This window comes from Ischnura elegans, chromosome 10 (assembly GCF_921293095.1).
Source record: "Ischnura elegans chromosome 10, ioIscEleg1.1, whole genome shotgun sequence".
Lineage (NCBI taxonomy): Eukaryota > Metazoa > Arthropoda > Insecta > Odonata > Coenagrionidae > Ischnura > Ischnura elegans.
Genome location: NC_060255.1, coordinates 37,342,159 through 37,356,699, shown reverse-complemented (window position 1 = coordinate 37,356,699; position 14,541 = coordinate 37,342,159). Strand labels below are relative to the sequence as shown.

The 14,541-nt window shown below is 42.0% G+C and overlaps 1 protein-coding gene across 1 annotated transcript in view; it reads left to right on the top strand.

The window, feature by feature from the left end:
- Positions 1-14,541, top strand: part of LOC124166812 — a 497,419-nt gene that overhangs the window by 12,706 nt on the left and 470,172 nt on the right. The window lies entirely within an intron of this gene.

The following is a 14,541-nucleotide window of genomic DNA, read 5'->3' as shown; positions in this document are numbered from 1 at the left end:
ACCATAAAATAAACTACCCAATCGTAGGCCACATGGGTAACGATAGATCCTTCTGTTACCAATATCTAACATTACTTACGTTACATCCCATCTTACCCTGACTGTTCCTGATGCTTCGCCCTAGATAACCGGGCATAGGGAAAGTCGTGCTGAAGACTCAAGAAAAAGGAAGGGACTTGTCTAGAGTACTAGTGTATTATTTGTATTAAAGTATTTTACCGATGACGGTAGATTTGAATGGAGCATTTAAGAACTATTCAGGAATTCTACCATCCCAAGGTAGATAAATAGTTGAATATTTAAAAAGAAATACATTTTCTTTCATTACTACCGACTTCTATTATTTCCCATAATGCAACTAACATTCATGTTGATACTGCTCTACCTGATATCTTCAGAAACGCGAGCACCGTAAAATAAACTGCTTCATCGTGGTTAATTTTGATATCGTGGCCAATATTTAACAGACCACCTTATTTTTCCGTAAATAGTCCTGCCACGAATATTAGTGTACAAAGTGCTCTTCATGAAAACTAATGAAGGGTGCATTACCATTATTGTGTTCGAAATATGATAATATCCTACGGTTAATATATTTTCTTCATTGAACGCATTCTTGCGATTATAACCTCTATTTAGTGAACAGGGCTTGGCTGCAAGACATTGAGGAGAACCTCAACGTTCACTTCATCAGTAACAAGTATTCTTTGACGGGCCATTACGTAAGATAACGGATTAGAACTCTTTTGGCGTTGCACTGTCCACGTATCATTACGTATTATGAAGACAACACGTTGAAAAATAGGAAAAAAAGCACAAAAAATTCTATGTTTAAATATCCAGAAAGACGATTTTTTACCATTAAATTCAGCATTCCAATTCCTAAAATCCGTTAATGCGAAAATATTCTACCTCCGCGCTAGCTAAAACGCAAAATTCGTTAAAGAAATCGTCGTAATTAACGATATATTAAAATTTGGCTACATTTTTGCTGTAACAATATAACAGATTATTAATATATCTCATGTTTTTAAACTTACGCAGCACATTGGCAAAAATTAGGGAAAAAATTGCGAACCAGACAGTAATCAACCCACCGAGAATATTTCTCGAGTCTCCGCTTGGAAGCACACCGTCCTCCCGGTTTTCCTCAGTCACCGGCCAATTCCTCCAGGAGATCGTCGTGGGGTGGGGACAGTTGGGGGCGGAGGGGAGCGCTGCCCCCGCGGGGGCGACACGGGTGGGGGCGTAGTGTGTCCCCCTTGGTGGCCCCGCGCTCTGATTGGACCGCGGCGCCTTGGCGTCATAGCCACTCCGGTGGGAAACAGGGGGGGGGGGGGGTTGGGGGGAGGGCTTCTTATAATAGACAGGGGGAGGGGGGATAGGTGTATTTGGGGTCTCCCTCCTCCTCGATCCCAATAATCTAACCCACCCACCTCCCCCGGTTCGCCTTCTTGGGTCAATTCCTCCGGGAAACTGCCTCTCTCCTCCGCCCGCATCTGTGAGCCGGTAGAGAGGAGGAGGATGCCTCGGCGATATGGCGATATGTCGCACTATATCGCGGTGGATGAATAATAATATCGTTTACGAAGGAGGCATTTGGCAGTTTCGGATGTAGCTGTGGGGATGGAGCGATTGCTATAGTATAGAATTGCTCTAGTACGATAATGATACATCAATAAGTCAAGCGATATGGCGATGTGTCGTATTATACCGCGATAGGTAAATAGCATCATTTACAAGGAAAAGATTTGGCTGTTTTGGATGGAGCGATATGCAATAATATAACATTCCTCTAATGCGAGTGTGATATATCTATATGGAGGTAGTTAATTTAAAATTAAGTCGAGTTTGATAATTTATTGTGATAATTGATCGGATTTTTATGGAACTCTATTTCGAAGGCCGTAATACAACTCAATGGAGGAGAATTTATCATCCGGTTTGGAAATATCAGCATAGAAATATTATTATCACGCGTGATAAAAATTGGTGCAGATGTGTGGTATTGTTTTATGTATTGTGTGATACGTGTAAGCCGTGTTGGACATAAGCACGATTCGTGCAGCACACACTCAAAAATGTCAAGAGATGTGGCACACTGAAGAATCTAGATTTTATAATACTTCATAGATACGTTATATTTTTGAGATTTCATTTAATTCTGTACTTTTTAGGGTATAATTTCTCAAGTCAATTTTTAATACATACCGATGTATAAAAATCAGCAATTAGAGGCGAGTTCGGGCATTACGTTAATCTATTTTCTGAAAGCTTTGGTTGGCAGGGAAAAATAAAGTGCATTCTATGCACCCTTTGCTAATGTTTGAACGGTTTTGGATGCTATTTCTTCGGTAGGAGATTCTTTGTTACACACTGGCACAAGTGAGGCTAGCCAGTCCACCCAAGGCTCACCCATCCCCCAAACTCCTCCGCCCCTATATATATGAGGGGTAATTCTCTCCCTCCCACTTTCCCCTCTTTCCACCCCCCTCCCTCCACCCCCGCCTCCCCCGACAAATTGCGAGTCGCCGCGTCTCCTTCGGTGGCGCTCGGGACTCTTCGGGCCACGAGGTGGCGGGAGGGTGGGAGTGTGGTGGGGGGTGCAATTACGCGGAGTGGAAGTAGGAGAGGGTTGGGTCCACCCTCTGTGCGCGGAGGGCGCTACGTACCCCCCCCCCCCTTCTCCAACACTCAACACGCCGCCCGATATATCGGCGGACCCGCGGCGCTGCGGTGGACGTGCGCGGAAGTACCCATTTGACCACTCTCCTCCCTTTTCTAGTTCGTTCTGCGAAGCCAATTTAGCACGGTGGCCGAAGCCCTGGGTATTTGCGCCGAGGGACCGGGTTCGAGTCCCACTAACGGATCATATTTCGGGCCAAATTTTTCTTCTCATTGGCGTTTCAAGTATTCTAGTGCTGTACCATGTCAATCGGATAGGACATCAAACTGTAATCCCCTGATTTCATCCCAAATTGGAAAAAAACACGTTCATATGATCAACCGTTTCCACATCTATACATTCATCTGTAACCCAAATATTATTAGGTCGGTTATTGCTAATTTTCCCTGAAATCTATGCTGGATGTTAGACGTATTGCCTGTATAGAGGTATATGAGATGAAATTATCCTCTTCTTAGCATCCGGGAGCACATTTTCTACCTTTTATTACAAGTTTTTTCCCCCAAGTGAGTGTGCAGATTCCGACAGGAGTATACTCAGAATTCTATCATCAACGTATATATTTTTTTTCTCCTTCCTCTCCGAACTATAATCGTCTGAAATACGCTCATAAACTCGTTGAGCTCACTTGATGCCCTGCTCCCTGAAATATCTGGTGTATACAATACCACCCAAATTCATCTACCCCTGGAATCGGCGAAGAAAAGTGACAGCTGAAATTTTTACATTGTGTCACGAGTGATTCACAAAAAAAGCACCCATCACTGCGCTATCCTTTGCGATGAGCTGCACCTGAAGTAAGCGGCGCTACGCCCCCTCCCTGGGACTGTGTGAGCGGCCCGCGAAAGATTGGAACAGTTGAAGGGGGAACAGCGCTCACCAAAGACACGCCTCTCTTCCACTCTCCGTCGGTGTGGATAGTGATCGCCTCCGCGGCCTGCCGATTCTTTAGCGCCCCCGCCTCCGCTGCCCCCGACCCCCAACCTCCTTTCTTCCCCCCTCGAAGGGGGAGGGGAGGGAGGCCAGCTAAACTCCTCCGCCCCCACCCCAAGCCACCCCCGACCCCCGCACAGCGCCGCCTCCCGGTGGAAAATGGAGTCGCCTCCGGAGTGAGATCGGGAACCAAGTTGCCGAATGGACCCTCAGGGCCCGAGCACCGTGGAGACAGCCCGGGAAACGACGGGACTGAAGCGCGGACGACTTTGAGGGCCCTGGAAACGATCAGCGAGGGCCCAACCGCGACCCCGAGGTGGATTTTCGCTCTAGTGCCGAAGTGTTTACTCACCCTGACCGTATTACTAGGCGGGATAGAGCACGCATAACTCATAATAGCGGTGTCGCATCGGAAAGGACTACATCATGGACCACCCAGTTTTTACCTAGGACTTTGAGGACCCTGGAAACCCTCAGCGGGTCTTTACAGCAACCCCAGGGAAGATTACTGCTTGGGGCTCGTGTTGTGTTTACACCCTCACCATACTACCCCGTGAGAAAAGCACCCATAACTCATCATAGCTGCTCCCGATAAGCAAGGACTGCTTCCACGACCACCTAGCTTTTGCTAAGGATATAGTGAAGAGGGATCTTTCTCTTAGTTATATCCCGCGACCTGTAGGGCTATTGTTGGTATGGATGCATATACCCTCATCGTGCTCCCTTCTGGAATAAGATAATAATACCTCACAATAGTTGGGTAGAAACGGCAGGGGCTGTATCCAGGCACGCCACACAAGGTGCTGTCGTTGTAGGGGAAAAGAGCGTTGTTGTGTCTTTCTCTGGACTAATACTGATCAGGGTTGAAGTTTATTCATACCCTGGCCGTAGCACCCTCAAAGTTACATATTTGACACCCATCCGCTCTAATAGTGGTACCTGATCAGCGAAGGCTGCTTCTAGGATCACTTATTTTTTGTTATCTATGGAGGGGGCCCTTTTTGTGTTATTCCCAACGTTATCAAGGACTAATAGTAGCAGGGATTGAAGTGTATTAATCCTTGAAATAGTACACATCCATTAAATAATATACGTGTAATAAGGTTCACATTCCCCATCGTAGCGGTGTGCGTTGGTTAGTTATTTCAAGATCAATGCCTTTGGACACATTTGTCTATTTGTCGTCGATATACTAAAGGATATTTCTGTGTGTGCTGTAGCCAACACCCTCAAGGACTATGGTGGCCTAGGGGTTGAAAAATTGTCTCCTCTAAACGTGCCCGAACCACCCCGTCAAATAAGTCACCCTTACCCCCATATACCGGCGCTGGATTGGCGAAGACTTCTCCCATACTCTTCCCACTGGGACATCTCTTTCGGTTCGGTGTCAATGCACAGAAGAGCCTTGTTGTGCGTGTTGTATCCAGGAAAGTGTTCTTGTGTGTGAAGTGCTTCGCTCCATCGCCTTTTGCGAGCGACTTATCTCGGTCGCCAGTGGAGTGTTTTCTAGCTGGGGGTATGCCGGGGTATTTGTGAGGATCCTTAAGGGGCGGCTCCGTTCGGGGGCGGGCTTCGAGCCCCGGGAGCCCCCGGAAGGGAGCGCTAACCCCTCTCATTGTCTTGTGCTCCGCGGGGTGTTTTTTTTGCCGGGAGGTCTAGAGGAAGCGGGGACCGTGAAACAGTGACGCGACACCCCGATGATACTAATGCTGCACCATCCGCACCACCACCCACACCACCATCACCACCAGCCGCCGCCCCCGGCGCCAGCGACGGCCAGGGGACCGCAGCCCCCGCCTCCGCCGCCGCCGCCTCCACCGCCGCCGCCACCTCCGGGGCCTCCGCAGCGGATGATTATGTCGGAGGCTCGGTGTTACCCCTCAAGGAGACTAGCCCCGCTCAACGTGAGTCCCAAGTGATGGTCCCTCAGCCTCCTTAGCCCCAGTGATATCATGCGTAGAGATACGTGAAAATCGCAAATGCGGTAAATGCGACATAGGAGCGATGTGCGCAAATAAATGCGACATAGATGCGATGACTGGACTTTTATGATATTTTTACGCCAATTTGCCTTTTCGACGGCAAAATTCGTACATTTTGTGCCGTCAGTTTAAATGCTCCGCCGACACTCACCGCTTAAAGCATGTGAGCGACTGGCCAGCTGCTAGTTGGCTGGGACTCTACGAGGCTGCGAACTACAAGTGGGCGCGGGCAAGCTACATCTCCGCCACTATATGTCTAATTCCTTAAATCGTTATTGCTCTACAGCATAATTATTTTTAATATTCTTTATTTTGCCATATAGCTGTGTTTCACTACATTTTATCGTCATCTACTTCATTATGAAAATAAAAAATAGACGCTACAAAATGCGATAAACTGTTATTGAAAGTGCGATAAAATAAAAATGAAAGTGCGATTTTCACGTATCTCTAATCATGTGTATCACCTTCATATCGTCATAATAGAACAAAAGCGAGTCACTTGCTCTGAATAAAAACAAAAAAAGGAGACCGTTAAAAATAAAACAGAAAATAATTTGTTATGTCACACACTTTATTTCAATTGATACGACCCACGCACCCACGGATACCCATTTAAGTACAAAACACCCACTGAATTGTACCTGATGATAGCATGATATATAGAAACCCGGGACGTACCATTTGAAATATATTGTGGAATGTAACAAAGTATTTTTAATTTTATTTTTAACATGGAACAGTTCCACAAAGTAACGCCGGAGGCCGTGTTTTACAATAAAGAGTCACTCGGTGAGAAATAACGGTTACCGGGGCTTTCGAAGCCGCCGATAGATTATTTCTCAACGTCTGAGGAAAAATAAAAGAGAATGTGTGTTTGTCTATCCTCGTATGCATTTCAATACGGCTGCACAGATAGCAACCAAAGTTTGTGAATAGGTGCATCTCATGCTTCCAAAGTCCGTAGTGCTACTTGTGGTTATGTCCAAAGTGTCCATTTTTTCGTTATCTCATTACCGTTTGTCACGTGTCGTCATGCAACGTAACTCAAAAGATTCTACACTTAAATATTAGTCCCCATGGTGCAAAACCATTTTGTTGGGGTATACGTTCACATGACGTTTTTGGTCTACGCACATATGGACAACGATCAATGTTGTGGATAGGGCTATAAGCAGATCCCGCGCGTATAATACGGAAATAGTTTTTTTCCATTGCCATACCATGTTGCTTTAACTAAAAATCCTTCCATGTTACCATGAATTCCAAGTTTTCCACTTCTCTGGGTACTATCCTTCCCGAGCAACGCCGGGTGGCCTGCTAGTTTATGATGCAGCGGTTTTTTTTATCATTTTTTTATCTAAGAGTGTCTTCGAGTGATGAGCGCCGCCTGCATCGTATTCTATACCTACATTCTGCAAGATTTAACAATTTTTTTAGCGGTTTGATATTTTTTGGTCCATTTCTGTAGAAAAGTGAGACAAGCTCAGATTTTACTCGGAAAATACGCATTTAGGTCTGAAGAGATTAGCTGGGGAAGTCTCCCTCCTAGGGCTAACATTCCCTTCCCGCAACACTTCATTCGAGAGGGTGAATGTAAAAATCGCTGCTCTTTTTGTTACGGACGCATTATCGCGCTCTTTTTTGGACTGCTACCCCTTTTTTGGGTATGAGCAATAGATCGTAACTGAATAAGCGGATTGTATACGCCATTCTATCAGATAGGAAGCTTCTTGTACGGGTAATTAGAGGGCGGGTTACACAAATTAGGGATTTCCGTTCCTTTATCACTTCGTTTTGTGGTCCTTTTCGGACCACCGTGCCTCGCTTTACGGATTTTGTGATGGTGTCTTTTAATTAGCTATTTAAATCTCACCATTTTTCGCTATTATTTATTGTAAAGGATAGTCTGAGGAGACCAATTACGCATTCAACGTCATTATGACGATGCAATGAGTACGGCAGTTCAAGGGTAGTAAAAGTTGCACAGTATTGAGGGAAACTAGAAGAAAACCGCTGTTCATAACGGAAAGTGTTTAATAATCGCTAGATTAATGGAATTCGGCAGGTAAATTAATGGCCAGTTGATTGGTTATAGGACGTTTAGTTTATTGGGTTAATTCAGGTGTACTACTATTTCGTTGCCGGGAAATAAACTTCCCTTTTGAAATTTCAGAAATGTGCCGATATCAAATCTTGTTTCGAGAGATTTTAATAATTACGTTTTGTCAGGAGAGAGTATGTAAAAATATATACAGTGCAAATGAAGTGTTAAGTGTAGAGAGTGAAGTGTCTATTCTAGGTTCAGGAATAAGCTAATGTAAGGTGAGCCTTGTATCTAAGTCTTGTTGTCATGTTAACTTGGCCTAGGAACAAATAAACTGCCTTATCCTCAATATATAATTTAACTACTTTAGGCGTGATTTTCTTGCGGAGTTGAAGAAAAACGCCGTAATTAACGCCCAATAACGTGTAAATAACTTTTAAATGTGGGATTCAAAACTCGTAATGGATGGGTGGTGTTTCTCTCGTGTGTTGGAATGAGAGAGTTTTAATTTTTGAAGACGAGTTTTCCTAGGTCAGTGATTTTACGTGTTCGCCCAACGTATAAGTAATTTCATCCTTTCTCAATCACAACCGCGAAGGAAACTTTGTTACGTGAGGGAAATCCTACCCAACATTATGATTATTAGATGTGCATTAAATACGTTTGATTTTTGCTTTGAGGCAATTATATTGACACAAGCGTCTTTCGATTCCCCAGTATACATTACAATCGATTTCTCTCGGTACAGGTTTTATAAATTCATTTCCAAAGGCTGCACAATGCGTTGACAGAACCCTTTTGTGTTTTCAATTTCCGTCCATATCCCCTTCGAACATTCATCATCGATTTTATAGCTGTGGTTTGGTCGCGGTCGCATAATCTTTTGTCTCTCATACCGCTGCCGGAAGAGCCTGTCATTGCAATCGGATCAAATTGGTGGTTGGGGAACGGGGTATTCCCAGAGCTGGGAAGGGATTTGCGCGCTCGAAGAGCATCCCTCGCGAAAGGCTTTGCAGATTTGCGAAAATAATTCCCCCCCGCCGCAGCTCAGAGTCTGCATTTTATACCATTTTCGTCATCCCTCACTTTCTGAAGGCTGCATTTTTGGCTCTATGTTTAAAATATTTGAGTTATTTAGTAACATCTATTTTTGTTCTCATTTTTGATTCTCGGCAACAAATGATTGAAAAGTCGTACCCATATTAGGTATTATTAACACTAGATCGGTACGTCTCCCAAGCCATTTTTGTGTTCAATACCAAGCAGTAAGACCAGTCTAGCTGATCAGTTCATTTTTTACTGCTTCTATGACGACAAAATACATATTTTCTATACAGATGCCGAGAAATCTTTATCCTGTATCGTACGTTTCTGAACGGAACACTTGACGTTTCGGTGAAGTTATAATTTGTTTCACTGTAAGTGAAAACAATCAACTCTTTGGTTTATCTCTTTCTAAGTAATAATTTGTTCTTCCACATATTCATTGAGCACTATAACGTGCTAAGCCTGCAATATTTTTATAACTAGTGGTAAATTACATGGAAGTTAAATATTTTTGCCTGTCGTCATTTGCTTCTTTCAATGTATTTGGAACCAAATATTAGCCTCCTTATATTTTGAGGATCAAAAATGTACCTTCATGTTTGTTTTAAAAAGTGCTTTGTGCATATAAACAAATTGCAGGCTAATTTCTAAACGTGTCCCTATAACCATCTATAATTTGCGCCCGAATTAAAACAACCAGCCAGTATGTTAAAATGATAAGTATCACACCTGTGCTACGTTAGTAATACCTTCCATATTGATTTTAGCCATTAATTTGTCTCTAACTGTGTATGCTTATAATTATATAATTACCTCATGTAAGTTGGGCTAGTTTCTGGAAATGCAAGAATAATGATTGCTTTGTACCGATACGTGTTTCCTTGGAATTGCTCTTTTCTTTTTGGCTTGAAAATATAGAATTGTTAACGTGAAAAACGGCTCTTCGTCTAGACTGGGAAGCCTCAAGAAATTATCTCCACGAATTAGCTCAAAAGCCTTTTTTTTCCTTCGGGGAAATTGAGGATTTCTTCGCAGGCGTGATGGCATAGTTTTCGGAATGCATGCATCTTCCGTCACTCGATCGGGCGCCCGATCGTCCCGCGGCGATCGAGGGGGTAGCGGCGGGCATTCGAGGAGCCCGCATACCCGGTCCCGCCACTCCCGACTTGTTGGCAGGATCAAAGCTTAGGCGCTGGCAGCAAATCTAATAATAATAAATCACATTTACTGAAACCGAACGAGAAAGAAATGTAATCACTGACTAAATATAAGTAACATTCTTCATCTTCGGTTTTATATTAATTTGCCCAGTTCTGAATCATGCTTTATTCTTTAGCTGATACCTGGATTTTGTACAAATCAATCGCAATGAATGAGGAAAAAGTTAAACCATTTGACGATAATCTCATCACATGATCACCTATTTCTAGTTGTTAACCCACCTGATTACTACCGTCAAACTTAAGATCTAATTAAGCATCACGAATCGGTATTTAAGAAGCGGAATTAAGGATCCTTACAGATTGGTTAGGATTTGATAAGTGTCTCTTTTATATTCTGTGGTTAATTTAAATTTATTAGTGTATTCATGTTGTTGAAGACAGTTTGAATTCATTTTCGTTGAACCTTGGAGAACCTCGTGGAAAAGCTGTGTTTACCGAAGGAAATTGGATGTGTTCTTGGAATCGGCGCATAGTCTCGGCTGCCCGTGAAAAGTTTTTATGTTCTTAGACTACTGTAGCTTTTTTCGAGAATTTTTTTGAGCATTATTAAAACACAACTATGATTTGTTATCTTCGTTTAAATAATCCTAATGTTGAATCATTTTGATGATTTACAGCTTTGGATTCGTTCCAATAATGGTAATATCATTCATATCCACCCTAAATATAAAATAATAAATAAATAATCTAATATAAATAATTTAATGCCTTCATCAGTAATGAAATTATGATTTCACCGAGAGATTCATTATTATCAAATGAAAAAAAGCTTTTATAGAGTTATTTAGCCTTGTGAACACCGGCTTCATCTAGTATGTTGTCGATACTCTGAGCAAGTGACATTTATGTAGGGAAATGATTCTAATCATATCTTTTTGCGTCTTCTTAGAAAGCAGCTTCAAATATGTCGCTGGGTGGAAAACAGGTTGACAAGTTTGGGTATGCAATTGGACTTCCGTGTGCGCCAAAAGTTTTGACAATGACCGAAATAATGTTGGATACGGGGTTAATGAAGTGGGAAAGTTACCGAACAGCTGACTGTTCTTCCACGTCTCTATCCGGTTCTTTGCCTAAATTGCGTCTGTCGATCGTTTACCTCTCAACCGCCGCATCTTGTTCCTTCTCCGAAGGACCACAGGGCGAGGCAAATGTTTCGCGCGGTGACCGACATTCTTTTGAAACCTTTTCAGCCGTAATTTGCTCCTTAATTATTTTCCGCAATCGTAAATGTAGCAAAAACGCTGAGCGTCACCCGACCTTTTGAGTCCAGTTGAGTGTTTCTGGACACGCCTTCGACATATTTTTCCGCGACACAAAATAAACCAATTCAAACGTCAGTTTTCCCCGGTTTCTCCCTGTTTCACCAACCTAACCTTTCCTTCTTTTCCCTGCCGTTTTTGAATGTTTACTAGTAATAGATGTGGCTTCTTTATATCAAAATTGCAAGTTATAGGAACGAAAACTACGGGAATGCCAAGCGCTCAAAGTTGGGCACCTTGATTTTACGCGCAAAAAACGGGTACTTTTTTGAGAAAAAATTAAGTACAGGAAATAATATTGAGCCGAAGAATTTTTAAAGTACATGATATAACGTAAAACTAAATTCTCTTTCGTATGATTTTTATTGCATTGAAATCGATTGCTTCGTTTAGACGCTAGAGCTCCTCAAACTCGAGTATCTTGCTTTTTTTTACAGACAGTAGTGACATCGTGACGGGAAATCTACATTCCTACGAGTTCAGTTTAACGTGATTGGAAGCTTAATTCTGTTCAAACATTATTCTTATATAGTTCACTTGAATTTTGGGTGTTTTTCCCGAGTAGACAGCTGAGAGACAAAAGCGCTGAAAATATTGAAAGAAAAATTGGAAGATAAACTGAAACGTTATGTTAAAGAAATCATTTGTCATTCTTGTGATAATTTTTCCCCTAAATGATAGGCCGAGGATACACGTGATCACGAATCTTCTGTTACCAAATAGAATGAAGAATATGAAAATACCTTCCCAGGCATAAATTTTACTTTTTTACTTAAATTTTTTGAGTGGAAAGGGGTTATTTTTTGGAAAATAGAATAAAGTTTAGCATAGATGTCTTGATGATCCTGAAAAAACTGAAATTACACCTTTTTCTGCATGGAATCTCAAACAAAATAAAATTAATACTTTCCATATAAATTTTAAAACTTTTGTGTTTTGTTCTTATAAAATATACGTTCAATCCATTCTTTGTTATGCATTATTATAATAGCTGACCATGATTGTGAAAATGTTTTTCCGATTTTTCGTATTGAATTATCACTTGCATGATGATCGAATATGTAAATTTTCTATGTAATCCGAGAGTGTCTATTTAATAATAAAAAATCGTGAAATTTGTAGTCTTGAAACGGAGAAAAAAAATAGCTGAACCGCTTTTAAAAATAAGTGCTTTCACGATGGGGAATCATCCGCAGGTATCTAGGCAAACGAACGCCCAGTAGTGGCGACGATGAACGATCTTGAGCGAGCCGGCCGGTGGCAGCGCATGCCGCGGGAGCCCCATGAGGCAGTCCCTCAAGTCGCAACAGCGCAGCCAATGAGCTGAAACATTTCCTTATATTTTATGACGGCGAGAGAATGGAAAATGAATCCTTTAGGTGCAAATCCAGTCGATCGAGCAGTATCCCCGCTCACCTGAGCTACATATTTTCCATGATCTCTTGAGGAAACCTCCGATATTTTTGAGTTAAGATAGCTGCAAGAAATAGGTGTAATCAACTACCAAATCAACATTCTAATCCGATATAAATCTAGTTAATAGATCACCACCAGGAATCACGATGTCTTCATGTGACAAATATAAATAAAATTTTTTGTATATTGAATTAATTTTTTGTTGTTTTTAAAGGATAAATAACAATTTTCATCTGAAAATAATAATAATATCTTGAGATTCCAATCGCATTTATGTATGTTTATAGTTAATTTTTCAATTTTAATGTTGATGACGCAAGGGTCACTGAATAATTGTACTTCAAATTCAATGCCAGTGATCACTTTTCTGGTGATCCATTTTTATGATCCTTAGAGTGCAAATATTTTTGCACACTGATAGAGTACTCATTTAAAATAGTGTTTTATTTAATTATCCCCTCCAGCCGCTAAAACATTGTATTATCTCGAGGGATTCATCTTTCACTTGGGATTGATCTCGTGGGATTTTTTCAATTTGCAAATTACTTTTACTTTCAATCTTAACTTTCTTATTTAACATCAAAAACATCCTGGAAAAGGTTAATTACCTCAAGAGCGATCCTCGAACCCACGACCTTAAGTGTGATAGGCGATGATTTAACCCTGCCGCCATCCAGACTACCTTTGTTTGTAAAATATAAATTCACCCTAGTTGGGGATGAACCTGTTCTCCTCATTGATTAATATAGGCTACGGTAAAACGGCCTATTCCACGTTGGTCTCAGATTTGCCTCAGGGCTTAAGCTCGGGGTTGTTGGTCTATTCCCGGCTCGCGTGCGGAAGGCTGGCAGGTGCCGGGGTGTCCGTGCGAGGGTCGACCCTGGGTGCCCGCGGCGGCTTGTGCCCAACTGTGGCCAGCGAGCTCTCCGCGCCTGCAATTACTCTGGCTTCAAATGTCACGTCTCTACGCGTGACAGCGTGCCTACCCGTGACAATGACGGACCCTCCTCCGTCCCTTCACAGTCACGGCGTCATTTTCTTCCCTGAATAGGCCTCGTTGTCAATTTTTTTATTGCCGAAAAAATGGTCCCATAACCGATTACGGCGGACAACATGTGTTCTATCTGCTCTCTTCAGAAGCGGCGTAAAAAAAGTTTGGACATCTGGTGGCGTGTCGCTGCACTTATCCATTTTTTAATGCAGCTCCTTTTCTTCACCACCACTTAAGCCTGATTTTCAGCAACTTAACGTTGGCCTAACTTGAAGTGACATTATCTCGTTGAGAACTTGAGAGTGTGACTTATATTTCGAGACAACTTTGGGCGACGTAATTTTACTTGGCCTAACCTTCATTTGGTTGAAACTCAATATTCTCGCGCGTTTATATTATTACTGTTAAGAAAAAAATCCTCGTAGAAATAAGAATTCTAATTGCATAAGCACTTAGCTCCGGGTGCGAGTTTGGAGTATCTGGCTTCTAATCGCGGCAGGACGTATTATTTTTTCCCTATCGACTTTGTGTATAAATAAAACACTATTTTAAATGAGTACTCTATCAGTGTGCAAAAATATTTGCACTCTAAGGACCATAAAAATGGATCACCAGAAAACTGATCACTGGCATTGAATTTGAAGCACAATTATTCACTAACGGGTTACTCTGCAAAGGTATTTCGAGGACTAATCTGCGGTTAATTCCTAAATAAGTATGAAATATTTTCTATCAATGGTCCTGCTTACTAAGTCAACAATCATCCAATTCTCTATTAATTGGTTGTTCAAACCATGATTAGTGGAAAATTTCATATATATTTGGGGGTAATTAAGAGCTGACTATTAAGTTTAATTGTTGACGAAGTGGTGTTATGTTATTCACACTTCCATGAGGTGGAGTGGAACAGTATTTTGGCGGCGGGAGCCAGATATTTTTTAACATTCATATACTTCC